Source organism: Oncorhynchus clarkii, chromosome 16, assembly GCF_045791955.1.
Source record: "Oncorhynchus clarkii lewisi isolate Uvic-CL-2024 chromosome 16, UVic_Ocla_1.0, whole genome shotgun sequence".
In the NCBI taxonomy this organism is placed as follows: Eukaryota; Metazoa; Chordata; class Actinopteri; order Salmoniformes; family Salmonidae; genus Oncorhynchus; species Oncorhynchus clarkii.
In genome coordinates, this window is record NC_092162.1 from 46,335,983 (window position 1) to 46,361,128 (window position 25,146).

The window sequence follows — 25,146 nt, forward strand, 5'->3', positions numbered from 1 at the left end:
ACGAGCATACTTGACTAAGGGGATGGTTTAAGATGATAAAAGGAGAACAACCAGACTTTCAAAAAAAGATAACACTTCTTACCTTTAGTAACACTTCTAGAATGTTCTTAACATTCTGAGCCAAGTTTGACTTTGTTATGTGCTTGTATCCTTAGAAAAATCTCAGTATTGTGAAATTGTGTGACTCAACTTTTTTATTCATGAAGAAATAACTGTTGCGTTAGCTCAAAATATATGTCGTTACGGTAGACGTTTCCAAAGTGAGATACAGGATGTTAACTATTTGCTTAAACAGGAACACAGTAAATGAGAGAGCAGAAAAGCTGTAACACTTGCCAAGAGTGTGTGGTAATGATTCATTATGTTCTTCATTGGCATTGTAGTCAGAGACAAACTATTTACAAATATTTATATCCACCAAGGACTACCTTCAGTAATAACATGCCAATAACCGATGTTAAAACCTGGTTTGGAGTGAATATGACCTTAGAGATTAGTTCACCATGAATTAACCATGTTTTAATAAAATACCTTGTAGTTTTGGGGCGGGTGTTTAGCAACCTACTGTAGTTGTACACAACTGACCTACATGGCCCACATATGACCTTGAATTTTTGGGGCTGCTGTTTAGAAACATAATGTAATTGCACACAGCTACTCCTGACCAACATGGCCCACATTTGACGTTGGCCAAGGTAAGTTCATGGGTATACAATGGGAGATCCCCTACTAATGTCACACTTACATCTGGTTAGCTTCCTATCTCAAGTTTACAAATGTCTCCAGCAGAACAAACAAGGTTGCTAAGGGAAATAGTAAGAACAAATGATTACTTCTTTCAATAAATTCTACTTTAAGGTGGTTGCTCTGACTAGAACTGACACTGCACAACATGTTCCATTAGCATCAGAATTTTCTGTTGAATTTATGCAGTCTGAAATTAGGACGGAAAGATAGCAATCAGGGGAGAAGGGCCTTGGTCAGAAAGGACACCAAGAACCCGGTGAAAAACTCTAGAGTTCCTCTGTGGAGATGAGATAAACTTCCAGAAGGACAAACATCTCTGCAGCACTCTGCCAATCAGGCCTTTGTGGCAGAGTGGCCAAACGGAAGTCACTCAGTGAAAGGCACATGACTGCCCTCTTGGAATTTGCCAAGAGAAGACTGAAGGACTATCAGACCATGAGAAACAAGATTCTCTGGTCTGATGAAACCAAGATTGAACACTTTGGCCTGAATGCCAAATCAAATCAAATTTTATTTGTAACATGCGCCGAATACAACAGGTGCAGACCTTACCGTGAAACGCTTACTTATAAGCCCTTAACCAACAATGCAGTTCAAGAAAGAGTTAAGAAAATATTAACTAAATACACTAAAGTAAAAAAATCAAATAAAAAGTAACACAATAAAATAACAATGACGAGGCTATATACAGCAGGTACCAAGTCAATATGCGGGGGTACAGGGTAGTCGAGGTCATTTGTACAGGTAAGGGTAGAGTGAATATGCATAGATAATAAACAGCGAGTAGCAGCAGTGTAAAAACGAAGGGGGGTGGGTGTCAATGTAACTGTGACTTGAGTGTTTGACAATTTTTTTGGGCCTTCCTCTGACACCGCCTAGTATAGAGGTCCTGGATGGCAGGAAGATTGGCCCCAGTGATGTACTGGGCCGTACGCACTACCCTCTGTAGCGCCTTACGATCGGATGTCGAGCAGTTGCCATACTAGGCAGTGATGCAACCCGTTGGGATGCTCTCGATGGTGCAACTGTAAAACCTTTTGAGGATCTGAGGACCCATGCCAAATCTTTTCAGTCTCCTGAGGGGGAGTATGTTTTGTCGTGCCCTCTTCATGACTGTCTTGATGTGCTTGGACCATGTTAGTTTGTTGGTGATGTGGACACCAAGGAACTTGAAGCTCTCAACCTGCTCCACTACAGCCCCATCGATTAGAAAGGGTCGTCCTCCTTTTCCTGTAGTCTACAATTATCTCCTTTGTCTTGATCACATTGAGGGATAGGTTGTTGTCCTTGCACCACACGGTCAGGTCTCTGACCTCCTATAGGCTGTCACATCGTTGTCGGTGATCAGGCCTACCACTGTTGTGTCATCAGCAAACTTAATGATGGTGTTGGAGTTGTGCCTGGCCGTGCAGTCATGAGTGAACAGGGAGTACAGGAGGGTCCTGAGTACTCACCACTGAGGGGTCCCCGTGTTGAGAATCAGCATGGCGGATGTGTTGTTGCCTACCCTTACCACCTGGGGGTGGCCCATCAGGAGGTCTAGGATCCAGTTGCAGAGGGAGGTGTTTAGTCCCAGGGTGCTTAGCTTAGTGATGAGCTTTGAGGGCACTATGGTGTTGGATGCTGAGCTGTAGTCAATGAATAGCATTCTCACATAGTTGTTCCTTTTGTCCAGGTGGGAAAGGGCAATAGAGATTGCATCATCTATGGATCTGTTGGTGCGGTATGCAAATTGGAGGGGGTCTAGGGTTTTTGGGATAATGGTGTTGATGTGAGCCATGTATTTCATGGCTACAGACGTGAGTGCTACGGGTCGGTAGTCATTTAGGCAGGTTACCTTAGTGCTCTTGTACACAGGGATTATGGTGGTCTGCTTGCAACATGTAGGTATTAAAGACTCAGACAGGGAGAGGTTGAAAATGTCAGTGAAGACACTTGCCAGTTGGTCAGCGCATGCTCGGAGTACACGTCCTGGTAATCCGTCTGGCCCAGCGGTCTACAGCTTATCTTGAGGTACTCTACCTCAGGCAAGCAATACCTCAAGACTTCTTTAATATTAGACATCGCGCACTAGCTGTTATTTTCAAATAGACACACCCCTGCCCCTCGTCTTACCGGATGTAGCTGTTCTGTTCTGCCGAACCACGGAAAACCCAGCCAGCTCTATATTATTCATGTCGTCGTTCAGCCATGACTCTGTGAAACGTTAGATATTACAGTTTTTAATGTCCTGTTGGTAGGATAATCTCGAACGGAGATCATCTAGTTTGTTTTCCAATAATTGCACATTGGCCAATAAAACGGATGGTAGAGGTGGGCTACCCACTCGCCAATGAATTCTCAAGGCATTTCGCCCATCCCAACACTTGTTACCAGAACTGAGGTTGCACATCCTGCCAAGAAATAAAGAGAAGCTGAATAACACACTCAGACAGATGATATGTTATCTCATCATACTCTATCATACCACTCTATTACTGAGTTTTTACTGTGTTGTTTTTATGCTGGTGATTGATGCATGTACCTTGGTAGTCCAGAATGTCCTTAGTGTAGGTCAGCATACAGGGGAAGATGCTGCTGAGGAACAGGCCCAGTAGAGTTGTCCCAACAAACAGGAATATACTCCTAGTGTTTATAGGATGAGCATTTTGGCCTTCCTGTGACATCAGGTGCTGTAGGTGTCCTGGAGGGCAGGTAGTTTGCCCCCGGTGATGAGTTGGGCAGACCACACCCCCCTCTGGAGAGCTCTGCGGTTGCGGGCAGTGCAGTTGCTGTACCAGGCAGTGATACAGCCCGACAGGATGCTCTTAATTGTGCATCTGTAAAAGTTTGCAAGGTTTTTAGGGGCCAAGCCAAATTTCTTCAGCCTCCTGAATTGTCATTGTGATAGTGTGACCATGGAGCTTAACCAAATATCTGAGAGGTTACGAGTAAATAATAATTCTTTGTTTAATATAGACACACATTCTTATAATTCTGTTTGTGACAACTTTAACAGAACCAGTTCTACCAACCATGGAAAACCACTATCTTCACCCTCCTTCAAATGACAATACAGTTGAAATTAACAACTGCCTTACAAATCTCTGCAAGGATGTTAGTTCGTTGCAGTTGTTAGTTGACAATTACCTAAAAAGTGACTTGTGTGTTGGTGTAACTATGAAATAGGAAGTGTTGAGGCTGATGGTCGTTAATCAATGCCTCTTATCAAAACGTACACAGTATTTCTCAGGGGTCATTACTCGACCAGCATCTCCGCTTCAATAGACTTGGCAAATCAGTTACACAATATGAATCCAGCAACTCGTTTGATTTTGACACAGTTTGTTCAGTTGTACACAAATGGAACTATTGAGCCTTTAACAAGTAAATTAAGTATACAGTATGTAGCAGAGGCTGGTGGGAGGAGCTATAGGTGGACGGGCTCATTGTAATGGCTGGAATTGAAGGAACACAACAGAGTCAAACAAGGTTTCCATGTGTTTGTGTTTGACTCCGTTCCATTATTCCATTCCAGCCATTACAATGAGCCCATCCTCCTATAACTCCTCCCACCAGCCTCCTCTGATATGTATCATATTGCAGCATGAATGTGTAGCGAATGTGTAGCATAAATTACATGAACGAGTCGTTATGTTAAACATCTATGTGGAGGATACTGGGTGCAGTATGGTACAGTTGAAGTCGGAAGTTTACATACACCTGAGCCAAATATGTTTAAACTCAGTTTTTCACAATTCCTGACATTTATTCCTAGTAAAAACTCCCTGTCTTAGGTCAGTTAGGATCACCACTTTATTTTATGAATGTGAAATGTCAGAATAATAGTAGAGAGAATGATTTATTTCAGCTTTTATTTCTTTCATCACATTCCCAGTGGGTCAGAAGTTTACATACACTCAATTAGTATTTGGTAGCATTGCCTTTAAATTGTTTAACTTGGGTCAAACGTTTGGGTAGCCTTCCACAAGCTTCCCACAATAAGTTGGGTGAATTTTGCCCATTCCTCCTGACAGAGCTGGTGTAACTGAGTCAGGTTTGTAGGCCTCCTTGCTCGCACACACTTTTTCAGTTCTACTCACAAATGTTCTATAAGTTTGAGGTCAGGGCTTTGTGATGGCCACTCCAATACCTTGACTTTGTTGTCCTTAAGCCATTTTGCCACAACTTTGGAAGTATGCTTGGGGTCATTGTCTATTTGGAAGACCCATTTGCGACCAAGCTTTAACTTCCTGACTGATGTCTTGAGATGTTGCTTCAATACATCTACATATTTTCCCTTCTTCATGATGCCATTTATTTTGTGAAGTGCACCAGTCCCTCCTGCAGCAAAGGAACACCATTCCCACAGTTAGAATGGTGTTCTCCGGTTTGCAATCCTCCCTATTTTTCCTCCAAACATAACGATGGTCATTATGGCCAAACAGTTCTATTTTTGTTTCATCAGACCAGAGGATATTTCTCCAAAAAGTATGATCTTTGTCCCCATGTGCAGTTGCAAACCCTAAGTCTGGCTTTTTTTAATGGCGGTTTTGGAGCAGTGGCTTCTTCCATGCTGAGTGGCCTTTCAGGTTATGTTGATAAAGGACTCGTTTTACTGTGGATATAGATACTTTTGTATATGTTTCCTCCAGCATCTTCACAAGGTCCTTTGCTGTTGTTCTGGGATTGATTTGCACTTTTCGCACCAAAGTATGTTCATCTCTAGGAGACAGAACGCATCTCCTTCCTAAGCGGTATAATGGCTGCGTGGTCCCATGGTGTTTATACTTGCATACTATTGTTTGTACAGATGAATGTGGTACCTTCAGGCATTTGGAAATTGCTCCCAAGGATGAACCAGACTTGTGGAGATCTACCATTTCTTTTCTGAGGTCTTGGCTGATTTATTTTGATTTTCCCATGATGTCAAGCAAAGAGGCACTGAGTTTGAAGGTAGGCTTTGAAATACATTGTCACACCCTGACCATAGTTTGCTTTGTATGTTTCTATGTTTTGGTTGGTCAGGGTGTGAGCTGGGTGGGCATTCTATGTTACATGTCTAGTTTGTCTAGTTCTATGTTTATTATGTTTAAACATGGATCGCAATAGCCACGCCGCATTTTGGTCTGACTCTCTTTCCCATACAGAAAACCGTGACATACATTCACAGGCACACCCACAATTGACTCAAATGATGTCAATTAGCCTATCAGAAGCTTCTAAAGCCGTTATATAATTTCTGGAATTTTCAAAGCTGTTTAAAGGCACAGTCAACGTAGTGTATGTAAACTTCTGACCCACTGGAATTGTGATACAGTGATACAATTATAAGTTAAATAATCTGTCTGTAAACAATTGTTGAAAAACTACTTGTGTCATGCAGAAAGTAGAGGTCCTAACCGACTTGACAAAACTATAGTTTGTTAACAAGAAATTTGTGGAGTGGTTCAAAAATGAACTTTAATGACTCCAACCTAAGTGTATGTAAACTTCCGACTTCAACTGTAACTGGTTGGGTGTCGGTGACCTGTGGCTCCCCTCCAGGTCACAACAGGGTTGGATTTCCAGTTCACTGTGTAGGCAAAGAATGTGATTCAAGAAATGCTTGTGATGATTAGAATTACTACCATTTCTTGAATCCTATTCCTTGCCCCTGTAGTGACCCGGAAATCCATAACTTGTCAGTAGCTTCAATTAATAAATTCAGGAATGAGCTATAAGCCAGCAAACCAAGACACTCACCAAGAGAAGCCCTCTAAATATTTTCTGTTCCTGCAATGGGGGACGTTTTACCACAAATGTAACACAATATAAAGCTAGTGGTGTTGTATAATGCACTTCCTCTTACCCTCCATCCCCAGTCAACCTCCTGGACTTTAGACTTGCAAACATGTTCATGTTGCATATGTAACTGAGAGCAGATATGTGACAATTTGTCAATAACTTGAGATAATAATTTCCCTGCCTTGACTCTCACAAGTACTTTTTCCTGGCCAGATCACAAACCCTGGTAGAGGAGGAGAGTCTGCCATTTAAATGACCAAGAGCATGTTGGAATCCTTTGAAGATATGCTCTAAACTAAAACTTTATGCCTTTTATGCTCGCTTCGAGGCAAGCAACACTGAAGCATGCAATTAAGCACCAGCTGTTCTGGATGACTGTGTGATAACACTCTTGGTAGCCGATGTGAGCAAGACCTTAAAACAGGTCAACATTCACAAAGCCACGGAGCCAGACGGGGTACCAGGACGTGTACTCAAAGCATGCACGGACCAACTGGCAAGTGTCTTCACTGACATTTTCAACCTGTCCCTGACCGAGTCTGTAATTACATGTTTCAAGCAAGCCACCATGGTCCCTGTGCCCAAGAAAGCAAAGGTAACCTGCCTACATGACTACCGCCCTGTAGCACTCATGTCGGTAGCCATGAAGTGCTTTGAAAGGCTGGTCATGGTTCACATCAACAGCATCCTCCCGGATACCCAAGACCCACTCAAATTCACATACCGCCCCAAAAGATCCACAGATGACGCAATCTCAATCGCACTCCACACTGCCCTTTCCCACATGGACAAAAGGAACACCTATGTGAGAATGCTGTTCATTGACTACAGCTCAGCGTTTAACACCATAGTGCCCACCAAACAGGAAAAGGAGGAGCGGTTGCATCACCGCCTGGTATGGCAACTGCTCGGCATCTGACCGTTAGGCGCTGCAGAGGGTAGTGCGTACTGCCCAGTACATCACTGGGGCCAAGCTTCCTGCCATCCAGGACCTATATAATAGGCGGTGTCAGAGGGAAGCCCATCAAATTGTCAAAGACTCCAGTCACCCAAGTCATAGACTGTTTTCTCTGCTACCGCATGACAAGTGGTACCGGAGCGCCAGATCTAGGACCAAAAGTCTCCTTAACAGCTTCTACCCCCAAGCCATAAGACTGCTGAACAATTAATCAAATGGCCACCTGACTATTTACATTGACACCCCTCCATTTGTTTTGTACACTGCTGCTACTCGCTGTTTATTATTTATGCATAGTCACTTCACCCCTACCTACATGTACAAATTACTTTACTGACTTTATTATCCCCATGGGTAAATTTTGTTGCAGTGTCATGTACTGGGTCGATAGGAACATTAATCCGAGCTATTTAGGAGGGATATCAAACTAGGTACAAATGATTGTCTGGTTCTGTTTTTCCTGCCGATGGGTGCCCTATACCTGCGCCCAGAGGGGAGTAGTTCAAAGTCCGGGTAAAGGGGGTGGCTTGGGTCTAAAATTATTTTGTGAGCCTTGTGGAGGGCCCTGACCTTAAAGATCTCATCCAGGCCTGTCTGTTTGATTCCAAGTACCTTGCTTGCTGATAATCCTTCTCAGTATATTTCTCTGGGTGACAGTGGCATTGCAAACAACACAACAAGTTAAAATACTCTCATTGAAAGATTTGTAAAACAGAGTCAGTATAGTACAATTAACATGAAAAGATTTTGAGAAAGTACAGTCTCTGTTGACTCTTTTTGTAGATCAGGTCTGTATATTTACTCTACTGAAGTTTATTGTCCAAGAGAACATCCAGATATTTGTATTCCTCTACAATCTCTATGATCTGACATCTGATAGATGTTGCAGAGGTAGGTGTTGAACACTTCCTGAAGTCTATGCACATCTCTTTGGTCTTATTAGTACTGAGGACCAAGTGTGATTCGTCACACTGCTCTACAAAGTAATTTAGGACCGGGCCATGATGTTCCTCGTCATCATGCAACAGGCTGATCAAGGCAGTGTCATCAGCGAACTGAAATTAGGTGTCTGTCAGGATGGGAACTAGTACAACTATAAGATGTACAGGAGTGGGGACAAAACACATCACTGAGGAGAGCCTGTGTTGGTGGTGTGTATGTCCGACACGGGATTACAACAACACATTTACAGGACTTTGAGAATAATATTAATTGAAAGAGAAGATGTGAGAGGCTACACTGACACAGGTTTCACAACCGCAAAATTATAGAGAGCTTCACCAACCTGGAATAGCCAGTGACTATCAGTTAGCATCCAAATGTAGACAGTGCCGGGACAGTATTGACCATGGGCTTGTAGATTAGACTTGCCGTCTTACATTTACTCAATGACTTCCATCACGTTACACACACACAACACCACTTTCATAGGATTTGAATAATGTAACAGGGCAAATTACTTGAATGTTGTTGTTGCCTCAGTGGGATTCCGTCAGAATGGGATGGATGAGTGGTTGGAGGATGGTTGTCCCAGTATCTTTTGTCAGTGGAGCCGAGTACAGCGGGCAGGAGTAGTTCACAGCCGAAGGAGCGATACCCACTTCTTCTCTCTCTCTATCCTTAGTAAGGGAATACTATTATTAGAGTTGCTTCCGTGCAATGAATTCTTCCTTTGGTCTCAGATAGATAGATTGCGAACTCAGTTGGTCTTGAAGGCAATAAAATTTGGAAAAGTTGATCGGTGTTCGGTTGCCAAGCAGATTGGATCACTCAGTTCAACTTGGTGTGGCCGCACCGCAAAGAAACTTGATCTAACATCTGGCTGGACAGGGCATTACGGAACCCTGTTGGTTCTAAGAATTCACCACATTTAGGTTCAGTGAGATAAATCTGAGATTTCACCGTAAGTGTTTACAGAATGTTCCTTCTGTACAAAAACAGTTTAACAGTCCCGACGATGTAATATGAGCCTGTAGGTGCCAAACACAGCAAAATTATTATACCCATTTTAATGACATAGGAAAGGAGAAGGAAAATATCACTGTATGATTCAAGGTTATATCAACATGTCATGAGTCCTTCAGTTTGAAACATTGTCTGGAAAACATGTTTTAGGACGTCACCACTAACAGAACTGTAAGTCTTGGCCTGGAATGTGGACTCACCCACAAACAAAGGTGCATGGTTACTTCGTGGGCTCTCGTTGCAACATGATGCAACTTCATGGTCGCACCAAAGGAAGCTAAGCACCCCGTCATCTTGTGTCATTTCCTGACCTAAACTATGAATGGAGAGACACAAGTGACTGCAAACTATGACAGATAGGACATTTAGCTTTCAAATATAATTTAGACACATTTTGGAACCTACAAGCAAATCATTGACACTTGAAATAGATCCAATGTTCATGAATCTCCCATGAACTACAAAGGACATCCTTTCAGTTATGTCATTCAGGGGGAAACTCTATCTTAAAAGCTTTAATAGAGAGTGAATCCCTTAAGATAGCAAATATTATACTACAAGACCTACAGCAGAGAGACAGAGTAGTTACCATACTGTAGACTGGGCACCAAATAACAAAAGGCTAGTTAGGTCTATTACTGCAAATTTTAAACTTTCATTTCTGAAGCTTGTTAAACAATGTTGTTTTGTTAGACTTCAGTGCGGCTTTTGACATTATTGATCATAGTCTACTGCTGGAAAAACATGTGTTATGGCTTTACACCCCCTGCTATATTGTGGATAAAGAGTTACCTGTCTAACATAACACAGAGGGTGTTCTTTAATGAAAGCCTCTCCATTGGATGTACACAGAGAGCTAGCATTAATAACATTTTGTATGTATTTTTTTATTTCACCTTTATTTAACCAGGTAGGCAAGTTGAGAACAAGTTCTCATTTACAATTGCGACCTGGCCAAGATAAAGCAAAGCAGTTCAACACATACAACAACACAGAGTTACACATGGAGTAAAACAAACATACAGTAGAAAAATAAGTCTATATACAATGTGAGCAAATGAGGTGAGGTAAGGGAGGTAAAGGCAAAAAAAGGCCATGGTGGCGAAGTAAATACAATATAGCAAGTGAAACACTGGTAGATTTGCAGTGGAAGAATGTGCAAAGTAGAAATAATGGGGTGCAAAGGAGCAAAATAAATAAATAAATACAGTAGGGGAAGGGGTAGTTGTTTGGGTTAAATTATAGATGGGCTATGTACAGGTGCAGTAATCTGTGAGCTGCTCTGACAGCTGGTGCTTAAAGCTAGTGAGGCAGATAAGTGTTTCCAGTTTCAGAGATTTTTGTAGTTCGTTCCAGTCATTGGCAGCAGAGAACTGGAAGCATGCATGTCAATCTCTCCTGGCTCAAAATGGAGGAGAAATTGACTTCATCACTACTTGTATTTCTGAGAGGTTTTGACATATTTAATGCACGAGCTGTTTATTTGAACTACTGGCACACAGCTCGGACACCCATGCATACCCCACAAGACATGCCACCAGGGGTCTCTTCACAGCCCCCAAGTCCAGAACAGACTATGGGAGGCACACAGTACTACATAGAGCCATGACTACATGGAAATCTATTCCACATCAAGTAACTGATGCAAGCAATAAAATGTGATTTAAAAAACAGATACAAATAGACCTTATGGACCAGCGAGGACTGTGAAGCAACACAAACATAGGCACAGACACATGCATACATACATACACGTACACATGGATTTTGTGTTGTAGATATGTGGTAGTGGAGTAGGGGCCTGAGGGCAAACACTTACTGTGTTGTGAAATCTGTTGTGAATGTATTGTAATCATTTTGCTGGACCTCAGGAACAGTTGCCTGCTGCCTGGCAGCACCTATTGGGGATCCAAAATACATACAAATACAAAAACAATCATGTTTTTAATGGAGCGGATTCAAACGCTTTTTAAAAGGAACTTACACCACACCTGTACATACTGGAGTGTGTTCTTCAGTTTTGGACTCTGTATAGCCTTCCTGGGACCCACCATATTGTACTTGCAATGTCAAACAGTCTACACTGAGTCAGATCACCTTGGTGTTCTTCTCCCAGCAGTTCTGCCTGATCATCGGCAGCTCTATCGGAGGGGTCTTCAAGAAAACATGAGTGACTATTCAAACAGTTCTCTGATCCCTGTGTGAAGCATTTTATGGAGATCCAGCCCGGTGAATACATCTTAGATTATACAAGAAGAGCCTATTTCTGCTCACACAGTAGTCATCTTGACAAGGACTTGGGCACAACTGTGCTAGTTGAATTCTCTCCCCAAAAAATTCTCACAAAAAATATGGCTGTTATTTGAGATTGAAGCTCAGGGAGTGCATCAGAAAATTTGGGAATGACCTCTGTAGCCTATTGTATTCATAGTGAGGCCCTAGTCAGCATACTTTGCACAATTCAATCATAGTGTTGGCTAACATCGTGTTCAATGTTTGATCCATTCAAACCTATAGTATGTGTGTATGTTATCTCTAGTAAGATAATAGCGCCCCCCCCTCTCAACAAAGGTTGTTTGTTCAGTGCTCTAGCTGCCCTGTTTTTGTCCTTGCTACTTATCTCTGTAATATTTGCCATCATCCCCCTTCTGCCATAATATGCTGCTGTTGGATATCGTCATGGCTGTGTCCGGTCTGGCCATGTGCATCATTGACACCAATGGCAATATCCAGGTTGTCGCCATCTATCAGACGGACTCGGGCTGTCTTTCGCCAGGTGAGAGAAGTAACTATGCCCAGTTCAGTTGAGTATTTTGAGTACATTTTTTTCCCGAACATCACAATTTCTTGTTTTTGCAGGCCCTACACTTCTTCATTGTGTTTGGGGCGCTGGTGAGCCCTCTGATTGAGGATCCCTCCCTGTCCAGGATAGGCTGCAGGATTGGGAACATGACAGAGAATGTGATAGAGATCATGCACCACTTTAGGAACACACTGAATGGTCCTGTTCATGACCGATTGCCTTGTTCTGTTAAAACTATGCAGCCTGGTCCATATTAGTGTATGTATAAAGCAATGGATTAATCTGTGGACTTCCACGTTCTATTCCCAGGGTGCAGATGCAGGCTTTGTGTACACATACGCAGTGTCTCCGGTCCCCCATGTCTCTACCAAATAAGACCGCGGGATACCTGGCTAGGACAAGCATTTCGCTACACCTGCAATAACATCTGCTAAACATGTGTATGTGACCAATAACATTAGATTTGATTTAGTATCTCGGTGGGCAGCCATCACTGCAGGATGTCTGGTGTCCATCCCTCTCACTGTGCGCTTCCAGCCCATTCGACTGCTCATGATCAATCTGGTAATGCAAATGATAGATAGAACACTTTATTGATCACCAAGGGAAATTTACTAACATTAATTGAGGGATGTAATTAGAACTTCATTATATTTTCATTACAATACATTTTAATAATGGAACACGAGTCACTTTAATAATGTTTAAATAATGTTTACATACTGCTTTACTCATCTCATATGTATATACTGTATTCTATTCTACTGTATTTAGTCATGGCCACTTTGACATTGCTCAACCTAATATTTATATATTTCTTAATTCCATTGTTTTACTTTTAGATGTGTCTATTGTTGTGAATTGTTTTTAGATACTACTGCACTGTTGGAGCCATAAACACACGCATTTTGCTACACCCGCAATAACATCTGCTAAATATGTGACCAATACATTTGATTTGACAATTTTTGCTACATACTTTATACTTTACATACTCTATTATTAAGAAAAGTGTATATTTTTTTATTAAAGGGAAACCTCGGGATTTGTCTCTACTTCCCTGTGACATACAAATGAATGGATAACCTTTTCATGTCTCTGCATCCAGTATGAAGGAAGTTAGAGGTAGTTTCGCAAACCAATGCCATTGGCACAATTACTGGAAGTCTATGGTATCTAGTAGCATGCTAGCAGTTACCATAGACTTCCAGTCATAACGCTAGTTAGCTACATCCTTCAAACTGCACGCAGAGACATAAAATGCAATTTACAGGTTAATCGGACTCTGGGGAATAAAGGGCATCATTGCCAAAAACCTGAAGTATCACTTTAAGTGTAAATATTTGTATTTATCATATCCCAGAGTTACCATCCACTACATCATCAAAACAGCAAGTGCCACTTGTCCACTAAAGCTTTGATTATAGTAGAGTTGTGGGGTAGAGATTGCTGACTTTCAACACTTGATGGTACACACATGTGGTGTTTCCTCAACATCAAGACGGGCCCTTCTTAATTCAATTGGTGACCGAATGTAGAAATGAAATAATATTATGACACGACACGATTTATTTAGACATAGTAGATTTTCTGTAAATAGATTTAGCTAAAAGAAAATATGCTGATTGCAAATCAGATGTCTCTGATACTGAACGTTTCACAGATGAACACCTTTACACTCTAAATAGCAGACAAAGTCTCTGTCACGTATCTTGATCCATACATTATTGATCAGATTAAATGAAAAACTGTACTGGCAGACAGTTTTTCATTTCTCTCAGGATTAATGCCCATGAGTCAACCTCTAATTTATTTTCTCCCCGCCAACCTCTCTTTTGTCTCAGTCTGTCGCATTGGCACACACCCCCCTCCTTGAAGCCTTCTGACATTTGGTATGCTGGCCACATCAACGTCAAAGTTACTGTAGACGGCATAAACTACAGATAAGTGTCTCAGGCCTCCTCTCCCTCCCCTCTCCTGAATAATTACATTTAATGATGAGTGAGAATGTTACAGACGCACAAATATCATACCCCCAAGATATGCTAACCTCTCATCATTTCAATAACTGAGGAGGTTAGCATTTTTGGGGGAGTATGATATTTGTGCATCTGTAACTTTTTCACTCATCATTCATCACGATTCATTCAGGACTAATCGGTAATCGTGGTAGCATCCACATTAATGTAGAAGTGTTTAGAAATATATTATTCTTATTTACAATTAAAAGTGACTCCAAAATGACAAAACACATGATTTAACATTCATTTCTATTGGGCACAAAATAATCTGAAACGCAATCAAAACAAACAGCAAAAGTCACAAGCTTAATGTAATCATTGCATGCTAGGACTATGGGACCAAATACTACACTTTTGACTACTTTAAAATGCATAAGTACATTTGTCCCAATACTTTTGGTCCCCTACAATGGGGGGACTATTTACAAAAAGTGCTGTAATTTCTAAAAGGTTAACCCGATATGGATGAAAATACCCTCAAATTAAAGATGACAGTCTGCACATTAACCTCATAGTCATTGTGTCATTTCAAATCCAAAGTGCTGGAGTACAAAGCCAAAAAAAAAAAAAAAATGTGTCACTGTCCCAAAACTTTTGGAGCTCACTGCATCATCATATCAAGATCCTCTTTAAGACATACTGTTTGTTCAATTTTTTTGAAGAGCCATAATATTACAATTGTTCTTGACAAAGCGCACTTTTATGTCAAAGGTATTTTTCCCGGTATCTTTTAAGAGTTCATATCTAGTGAACTCTAGTTTTAGTGGGATTCCATTTTGAAAGGGCTACAAAATCTATAGCTCTCCTCCTTACACTGATAAAACAAAATGTTGGAAGAGGAAAAAGTAAGGGTGACACATAACAGAGGATTAGTTTATGTGGAAGGGGAGATTTCCCAAAATGGATGTAACACTAGACTAGATTGATGTGTCAAGTATTTATGCATATCATGCACAAAAGGCCTAAGCGTTTTAACAATGTCCATGCATGAACATATACATCTGTAATGTGCAGTAGCAGTGGAGATTCAATCCAAACAGCAGAAAACTCCATTAGCTGGCTGCATTTGTTGCCAGACACAGAGATAATAGGGGTGGTGCTGATTAGGATAAAACTAGCATTGTTGTTTACCTGGAAACTGTATATGTGGTCACACAACAGAAAAACAAACCACCAGATGAGGCATCACACACTACAGTCTAGGAAGTGTTTTTTACAGACATCTGGACAGAGATAAGTATATTGTGATTTATTCTTCTCTATTACAACATTTCTTTCCCTCTCTACCTCCACCCTTCCCTCTCCTCCCCTGCACTCAGCCATAGTGAGTAGAGCATTGAAGCGCATCTCAGGGAGACCTGGTGAACACTAATGAACTGAGCCTGTGCATCTGTTTGAGGGAAAGTGAGGAGAGAGGAGAGAGAGAGTAGAGTGGGGGCCGGGGGGGTGGCGGCGGGGAGACTGAGTGCGGGCTTTTCTAGAAGCACTGATGCAGTACAAGCTGTGCAGGATGCAGGCAGACAGGGAGTAGAGTGGGGATGCAGGCAGACAGGGAGTAGAGTGGGGATGCAGGCAGACAGGGAGTAGAGTGGGGATGCAGGCAGACAGGGAGTAGAGTGGGGATGCAGGCAGACAGGGAGTAGAGTGGGGATGCAGGCAGACAGGGAGTAGAGTGGGGATGCAGGCAGACAGGGAGTAGAGTGGGGATGCAGGCAGACAGGGAGTAGAGTGGGGATGCAGGCAGACAGGGAGTAGAGTGGGGATGCTGGCAGACAGGGAGTAGAGTGGGGATGCAGAGCGAGGGAAGCAGTTTCATTACTCCCCTCTAACCATTCTCCAACCTACTCTATTTTACTTATTTTTTTCTCATCAGAATATCTACAGCGATGAACAAGTTGTCATGACATCATGTCCTAAACCTTTTCACTCATTAAATCTTTAACAATTCCCTTTTATTCTCCCTCTGGTTTCTTCCACTTTATTTCTCTCCTCTTGTTCTTACTTATAGAGTAGCTAATTTTCTACCCCCCTTCCCTTCACCCAGTTTTTTAAAGGCAGAGGGGAATGTGTTAACAGGGGAAGCGGATGGAGAGAGGAGGAGAAAGGTGAGGTAGAGAGAGAATGTGGCTAAGAGCGGGTCACAGCGCCTGCTGTCTTCATCCCTGCACCGCAAGCGGCATTCTCCCTCTGCCAGTGATGAGGACTCTTAAAGAGGACAAAGAAGGAAGAAAGACGGCCTGAACAAAGAATAGTGAAAAAGCTCTCTGAGCAATGAGGATACCAGGATTTTTCTGCATTGATTTGAGTCCCACTGCTTCTCTCAGACATGTTCCATTTGCCTGCTCTTTTCTTCCATGTCAATCCACTACTTTTCTGTGCTGGAAGAAGATATCAAAGTTCATGTCAATGTTGGCAGTTACAATGTAACAGATGAAACAAAATGTACAAAAAAAACCTTCCAACCCAGAGGTTGATAAACAATGAATCTTTGGGAAGATTCAGCAGCTATCCGCCACCTGCAAAGATCAACTGGAGTTCTAGGGTTGAAAGGAAGGGGACTCACACAATAGATGCCCCCCTACAACCCTCTCTTTTATCCTCACCATCCAACACACATGGGCACACTGCCAACTCGGAATCTTAAGAACTCTCATTCAAAGAACCCCATTTAAGAAGGGGATTTGTTTAAAGCCAGGACCCTTTCTCTCTCCCAGTCCTTGTATTTTCCCCCTTTCATATCCCCATGAGAAGAGCGATTTTTGCTTGATTATTCTCCGACACCGCAACTGGGATTTCTAAAATTGCCACTCCAGCAGCGTTTTGTCAGATTTATGAATTTGTAAGTATTTGCTGCAATTGATCCTGCAAAGCTCTCCCTCTTTCCGTTTTCATTCTGCTTTACTCCCTCTACCACTTTCTCCTCCAGCTCACACATGAACTCCTCCCCCCATTACCCATTGTCTCTCTATACAGTGTCAGTGAAGGGATGCCATTCTCGCTCTAGCGTGGACACAGCCAGAGGAGGAGGAAATGGAGGTAAGTGAGAAATTTATTACAAAGAATAAATCTGTCTATCAGTAAACTATGGGCTATGCCATTATTTAGTATTTTAACTGTACGTATAAACTAATTCTACATTCATTGGTAATTGTTTTCTGAATGAAATGCAGTTTCAAACAAGAGGATCTTATAGTTGTTCTGCTGCTTACAGAATGCACTGTTTGCCTGTGATAGTGACTGTGTAGGCTGACAGTAGTAGGTACATGTGTATTGAATGAATAGTGGGTTGTAATGTGACTGGCTGGACATTTGGGTGCTGTCCTTTATTCCTGTGTAATGGGGGAAACAAGTAAAAACCTCTGTGAGATGGTTTCGGTTTAAATCACAGAGTTTAAAACGCAACTGCAAATGATGGAATGTATCTTATCCTGCATTGTAATAGTGAAGGGCCCCATTAAATGCAACCCAGAACCTCTGCACTTAGATGTCTCTTTTTCTATGTTCTATGTTGTTTAGTCCATTACTCTATAGACAGATACACACCTGGTATGTGATTACAAACACACAGACATACACATCTGGTGTGTGAGACAGTGTGACAATTACTCCAATTGGCTCCCAGTAGAGATTAAACGCTGTAGGATGTTTGGGATTAGCGCTAATCCTCCTCCCTGAGATTCACCTTATCTTCTGGCCAGTGTCTGACACACACAGCAAAACAGAGCAGAGGCCTTGCTAATTTATGCCAAGACATGCATCAGTAGGCTCCCTGGAGTTAAGGGATCTGGAGGACGGAGGGGGCCAGAGGGGCCTGTCAACTCAGGGTTTGAATTGGGTGTCTGGGGAAAGCAGACGCTAGGGTTGTGAGAGCTCACTGATTTCCAATAAAGTGAGCAGGGAATATTCTCACCAATAATAGCCATCTAATGTCTGCGGGCCAAATGAAATGTTCACCCAGGCTGGCAGGGAGACTATTAGAACAGAATAATAATGAGATGGGACAGTGAGACAATGGCAGACAAGATGGTAAGTTACCTGGCCAGAAGAACATTATTATAGAATGTTAGGTACTGTAGGGCCTTCATATCTAAATCATTAAATCCAGGAACGTATGACAAGGAAAGCTCTGAATGTACTGTAGCCTTAGCTCTGTTGCATATTGGCCTGTACTCTGTACACTTCCTGTCTTAAGAGGGCCTGGCTGTAACTATAATACAGCCATATACAACCCCCATATGGTCAAAGAACAAAGCTGCTTGGCAGTCTATAAACGTCATACCCTTTTTGTGTTTTGCCTGAATAACTTGAGACTGGCTAACACATAAGCCCTGCTCTGCAGTGGACAGTCACAGCCCTACAGGAAGCTTTGAGTTCAGAGAAGAAGAAAAAAAACTGTTTGCCTCAATGGGTCTTTTGTTGTTTGAGTTGGAGACACAGCAAGCACCAGAAACCCTGAACACTGACTGACAAATACCTGGCCCCCCTGTGCCTCAAATGCCACTCGATACAATGTCAACAAATACTGCCTCTGTCCTCCTCAGTTGCCCATTGTCTTCTGTGAGCTAGACTAGATCATCCAGGATTTTTATGTTTTGTACTTTTTCCTCAGCAGAGATGGGCAGCTTGATTAACCCCTAAAAAAGTGTACATGGGAAGTTTCTGACTGGTACAGACCAATAGAAACATGGGGAGAAGGGGAGAGTTAACAGTGATTTGCGTATGCGTTTCAGCCAGAAGAGCTGCACAGAAGACATCGCACTAATGGTAAGTATAGTTGGCCCCTTTGTTAAATAATGTGTTCAGATGTTTATCTCTATGTATTTTGGGTATGCGGTATAGGGAATTGGTTTGTAAATGAAGAAAAATCCTTTCTATTGCACTGTTTTTTTAATTATTTTGTGTGCAAATATTTTCTCGCTGAGTGGGGATATTGTTGTATTGGACCTATCCTGGAAGACCCAGTTAGGCTACCATCTTTGATTGAACAAGGCCAAGAGTCTCTGAAAATAGCATACAGTGCCTTACATACAGTGCACATTTTGTTTTAAGGTGGGATTAAAAAGGATTTAATTGTACTTTTTTATCAATAATATACACAAAATACTCTGTAATGTCAAAGTGGAAGACAAAATATAACATTTGCAAAACAAATATGAACAAATCGTAATATATCTTGATTATATAAGTATTCAACCCCCTGAGTCAATACAAACTATAATCACCTCTGGCAGTGATTACAGCTGTGCGTCTTTCTGGGTAAGTATCAAAGAGCTTTGCACACCCGGAGTGTACAATATTTGCACATTCTTTGTTAAATTCTTCAAGCTCTGTCAAGTTGGTTGTCGATCATTGCTAAACAGCCATTTCCAATTCTTGCCATCTAAGTAGGTGACTCTGGAACATTCAATGTCATCTTGGTAAGCAACTCCTGTGTATATTTGGTATTGTATTTTAGGTTATTGTCCTGCTGAAAGGTGAATTAGCTCTATTCCGTTTATTTTTATCCCAAAAATCTCCCTAGACTTTGCTGATGACAAGCATACCCATAACATGATGCAGCCACCACCATGCTTGAAAATATGAAGAGTGGTACTCAGTGATATGTTGTATTGAATTTGCCACAAACATAATGCTTTATATTCAGAACAAAGTTAATTTATTTGCTGCATTTTTTGCAGTTTGTCTTTAGTGTCTTATTGTAAACAGGATGCATGTTTTGGAATATTTTTATTCTGTTCAAGCTTCCTTCATTTAGGTTAGTTTTGTGGAGTACCTACAATGTTGTTGATCCATCCTCAGTTTTCTTCTATCACAGCCAACTCCGCAACTGTTTTAAAGTCCCCATTGGCCTCATGGTGAATCCCTGAGCAGTTTCCTTCCTCTATAGCAATTGAGGTAGGAAGGACACCTGTATCTTTGTAGTGACTGGGTGTGTCAATACACAATCCAAGAGTACTTAATAACCACCATGCTCAAAGGGATATTGAATGTCTGCTTTTTTACTTAATTTACCCATCTACCAATAGGTGTTCTTAATTGCGAGGCATTGGAAAACCTCCCCTGGTCTTTGTGGTTGCATCTGGGTTTGAAATTCACTGCTCGACTGAGGGACCTTACAGATAATGTGTGGAGTACATGAGGTAGTAATTAAAAATCATGTTAAACACTATTATTGCACACAGAGGGAGTCCATGCAACTTGTTGTTTGACTGATTAAGCCCATTTTTACTCATTAATTTATTTAGGCTTGCCATAACAAAGGGGTTGAATACTTATTGACTCGAGACATTTCAGCTTTTCATTTTTTATTAATTTGTAAAATTGTCTAAAAAAATAATTCCACATTGACATTATGGGATATTGTGTGCAGGCCAATGACACAAAATCTCAATTCAGGCTTTAACAACAAAATGCGGGAAAAGTCAAAGGGGTGTGAATACTTTCTGAAGACACTGTAACTTAAAATGGGCAGAATTATGTCCATGCAACTAAAGCTTATCGTCCTGTTCCTAATCCCAAATACGGCCTCTATCTGTTTGCACAAAGATTTAGTTAATTGCCCAAATCTGCTTAGTTCTCTGTGTCTCAGTCATGAATGAATCAATGCTGAGGTCATTTTCTAATCCTTTGTCAGTGGTTCCAAAAGTCGGGAAGAGGCCTGCCACTGAACAGAAAGGACTGTTTACGTAAACCTTCTTGTATTCACTGCTTCCCTTTAAACCACAAACCCCCTTTTGATTAACGTTCTACCTTTTCCCTTCAGACATTGACTGAAAGCAGTGTTTTTTTTTCATCAAAGATTATTGTCTGTAATTACCCTAGGGAATTAAATGTTTGAGATAGGAGGATATTTTAGACTAAAGCATTGAATAGGGATAGCTCTGTCAAAAACACAATTCTCATTTGTTCACTGAGGGATCAGTTGAAAAAAGAAAAACATAATAAGATACTATCATTTAATTCCTCCGAGGCCCCAGTTGAATACTACCAGTTCAGTTCCTTTGGTTAATTATTCATGGAGATGTGAGTTTTAAATCCTGAGCACTGCCTCCCTGCAACCTGCCCTGATTATTCCTATTTTTTAGCTTCTGATATCAAAATCATAAGTGTGCCACACGGCATTGAACATATTGCTGCATATCATTTGGGAAGCTAATAAACAAAAGAAGCACATTGGGATTATTTAGTAGTTTGATGTTTTCTCTGATCCTTTGGCCATGCCTGTGTTCTATGGCTTTCTATTCCTATGTGATTTCTCTCTGGTATGTCATATAGGGTTTAAAGCCATTGGGTACAGAGTGGAAATGCAACAAGGGTACTGACTGTATCCTAAACATAGACCATGATGAAGGAATATCACTTTTCCCCTATCACTTGCAGAAATGCATAGCCCCGTTTATTATTGTACTTTATTTATATCACAAAATAATGTCTCAAAATCAACAACAGGCTCATCATCAATTAACTGAAAAGTCCAAATGTCCTGTCTGAAAATGAAACTAATCAGCTGTCCATCATTTAGGAACAAGTGCCGTGAAAAAGTATTTGCCCTCTTCCTGATTTCTTATTTTTTTGCACATTTGTCACACTTAAATGTTTGAGATCAAACCATTTTAAACATTACACAAAGATAACCCAAGTAAACACAAAATGCAGTTTTTAAGTGATGATTTCATTTATTAAGGGAAAAAAGCTATCCGAACCTTCATGGCCCTATGTGAAAAAGTAATTGCCCCCTAAACCTAATAACTGGTTGTGCCACCCTCAGCAGCAACAACTGCAATCAAGCGTTTTCAATAACTAGCAATGAGTCTTTCACATCGCTGTGGAGGAATTTTGGCCCACTCTTCTTTGCAGAATTGTCTTAATTCAGCCACATTGGAGGGTTTTTGAGCATGAACCGCCTTTTTAAGGTCACGCCACAGCATCTCAATTGGATTCAAGTCCGGACTTTGACTAGGCCACTCCAAAACCTTCATTTTGTTTAAGCCATTCAGAGGTGGACTTGCTGTTGTGTTTTGGATCATTGTCCTGCTGCAGAACCCAAGTGCGCTTTAGCTTGAGGTCACAAACTAATGGCCGGACATTCTCCTTCAGGATTTTTTGGTAGAGAGCAGAATTCATGGTTCCATCAATCACAGCAAGTCGTCCAGGTCTTGAAGCAGCCCCAGACCATCACACTACCACCACCATATTTGACTGTTGGTATGATGTTCTTTTTCTGAAATGCTGTGTTACTTTTACGCCAGATGTAACGGGACGCACACCTTCCAAAAAGTTCAACTTTTGTCTCATCAGTCCACAGAATATTTTCCCAAAAGTCTTGGGGATCATCAAGATGTGTCACGATCGTTGGAAGCATACTCGGACCAACGTGCAGCGTGATCTGGATTCCACATCTTTTTATTTAAAGTAAGTGAACCACACAACAAAATAATCAACGAAACGTGACGACAATGGAGTGCTAAAATGCAACTACACAAACAATATCCCACAAAACACAGGTGGAAAAAATGCTACTTAAATATGATCCCCAATTAGAGACAACGATTACCAGCTGCCTCTAATTGGGAATCATACAAAATAACCAACATAGAAAAACAAAACTAGAACCCCACATAGAAATAATAAACTAGACTAAACCCCCAGTCACGCCCTGACCTACTCCACCATAGACAATAAGGGCTCTCTATGGTCAGGACGTGACAAGATGTTTTTTGCCAAAAGTGAGACGAGCCTTTACGTTCTTTTTGACAAGCCTTTACGTTATTTTTTCAGCAGTGGTTTTCGCTTTGGAACTCTGCCATGGATGCCATTTTTGCCTAGTCTCTTTCTTATGGTTGAGTCATGAACACTGACCTCAACTGAGGCAAGTGAGGCCTGCAGTTCTTTAGATGTTGTTGTGGGTTCTTTTGTGACCTCTTGGATGAGTCGTCGCTGCGCTCTTGGGGTAATTTTGGTAGGCCGGCCACTTCTGGGAAGTTTCACCAATGTTCCAAATGTTCTCCATTTGTGGATAAAAGCTCTCACCGTGGTTCGCTGGAGTCCCAAAGCTTTAGAAATGGCTTTGTAACCCTTTCCAGACTGATAGATGTCAATTACTTTGTTTATCATCTGTTCCTGAATTTCTTTGGATCGCAGCATGTCTTTTTTTTCAGATCTTTTGGCCTACTTCATTTTGTCATACAGGTTCTATTTAAGTGATTTCTTGATTCAACAGGTCTGGCAGTAATCAGGCCTGGGTGTGGCTAGTGAAATTGAACTCAACTTTCCAAAAAATGTGATTAACCACAGTAAATTCATGATTTAACAAGGGGGGGCAATCACTTTGTCACATAGGGCCATGAAGGTTCGGATAGCTTTTTTCCCTTAATAAACAAAATTATCACTTAAAAACTGCATTTTGTGTTTTCTCTTTGCGTAATATTAAAATGTGTTTGATGATCTGAAACATTTAAGTGTGATAAATGTGCAACAAAAAAAGAAATCAGGAAGGGGGCACATACTGTTTCACAGCACTGTATTGTGTTTCTTCTTTAGGCTATCCTTTGTGTTGTAGTTTTTGCAGTTTTAAAGACAATTTCCTGAAATTCTACACATTTTGCCAAGACTTATGCCATGTTAATGATATCTAAGTGAGAGTGACAAACAAAATTAATGGGCCCCCCCCTGGAGGTCAGGGCCCCTGGGCACAAGTTTAGATAGCTGGCTAGACTAACTTACATGACACTGCAACAAAATTTCCCCATGGGGAGAATAAAGTCAGTAAAGTAATTTGTACATGTAGGTAGGGGTGAAGTGACTATGCATAAATAATAAACAGCGAGTAGCAGCAGTGTACATGTAGGTAGGGGTGAAGTGACTATGCATAGATAATAAACAGCGAGTAGCAGCAGTGTACAAAACAAATGGAGGGGGGGGGGGGGGGGAGTGTCAATATAAATAGTCCGGTGGCCGTTTGATTAATTGTTCAGCAGTCTTATGGCTTGGGGGTAGAAGCTGTTAAGGATACTTTTGGTCCTAGATTTGGCGCTCAAGTTGACTGTGCCTTTAAACAGCTTGGAAAATTCCAGAAAATTATGTCACAGCTTTAGAAACTTCTGATAGGCTAATTGACATCATTTGAGTCAATTGTGGGTGTACCTGTGGATGTATTTCAAGGCCTACCTTCAAACTCAGTGCCTCTTTGCTTGACATCATGGGAAAATCAAAAGAAATCAGCCAAGACCTCAGAAAAAAATTGTAGACCTCCACAAGTCTGGTTCATCCTTGGGAGCAATTTCCAAATGCCTGAAGGTACCACGTTCATCTGTACAAACAATAGTACGCAAGTATAAACACCATGGGACCACGCAGCCGTTATACCGCTTAGGAAGGAGACCCATTCTGTCTCCTAGAGATGAATGAAGTTTGGTGCGAAAAGTGCAAATCAATCCCAGAACAACAGCAAAGGACCCTGTGAAGATGCTGGAGGAAACAGGTGTACCTATATCCACAGTAAAACGAGTCCTATATCGACATAACCTGAAAGGCCGCTCAGCAAGGAAGAAGCCACTGCTCCAAAACCGCCATATAAAAGCCAGACTATGGTTTGCAAAAGCACATGGGAACAAAGACTGTACTTTTTGGAGAAATGTCCTCTCGTCTGATGAAACAAAAATAGAACTGTTTGGCCATAATGACCATCACTATGTTTGGAGGAAAAAGGGGGAGGCTTGCAAGCCGAAGAACACCCTCCCAACCGTGAAGCACGGGGTGGCAGCATCATGTTGTGGGGGTGCTTTGCTGCAGGAGGGATTGGTGCACTTCACAAAATAGATGGCATCATGAGGATGGAAAATTACGTGGATATATTGAAGCAACATCTCAAGACATCAGTCAGGAAG

General features: G+C 41.5%; 1 protein-coding gene across 2 annotated transcripts in view; it reads left to right on the plus strand.

Moving 5' to 3' along the window:
- Window positions 1-17,233: 17,233 nt before the first annotated feature.
- Window positions 17,234-25,146, plus strand: part of LOC139367659 (lamina-associated polypeptide 2, isoforms beta/delta/epsilon/gamma-like) — a 28,455-nt gene continuing 20,542 nt past the window's right edge. For both annotated transcript variants that reach the window (XM_071105927.1, XM_071105931.1), the window contains exons 1-2: window positions 17,234-17,296; window positions 18,991-19,024. The gene's annotated coding sequence lies outside the window, so the exon portion shown is untranslated. The remainder of the gene's footprint in view (window positions 17,297-18,990; window positions 19,025-25,146) is intronic.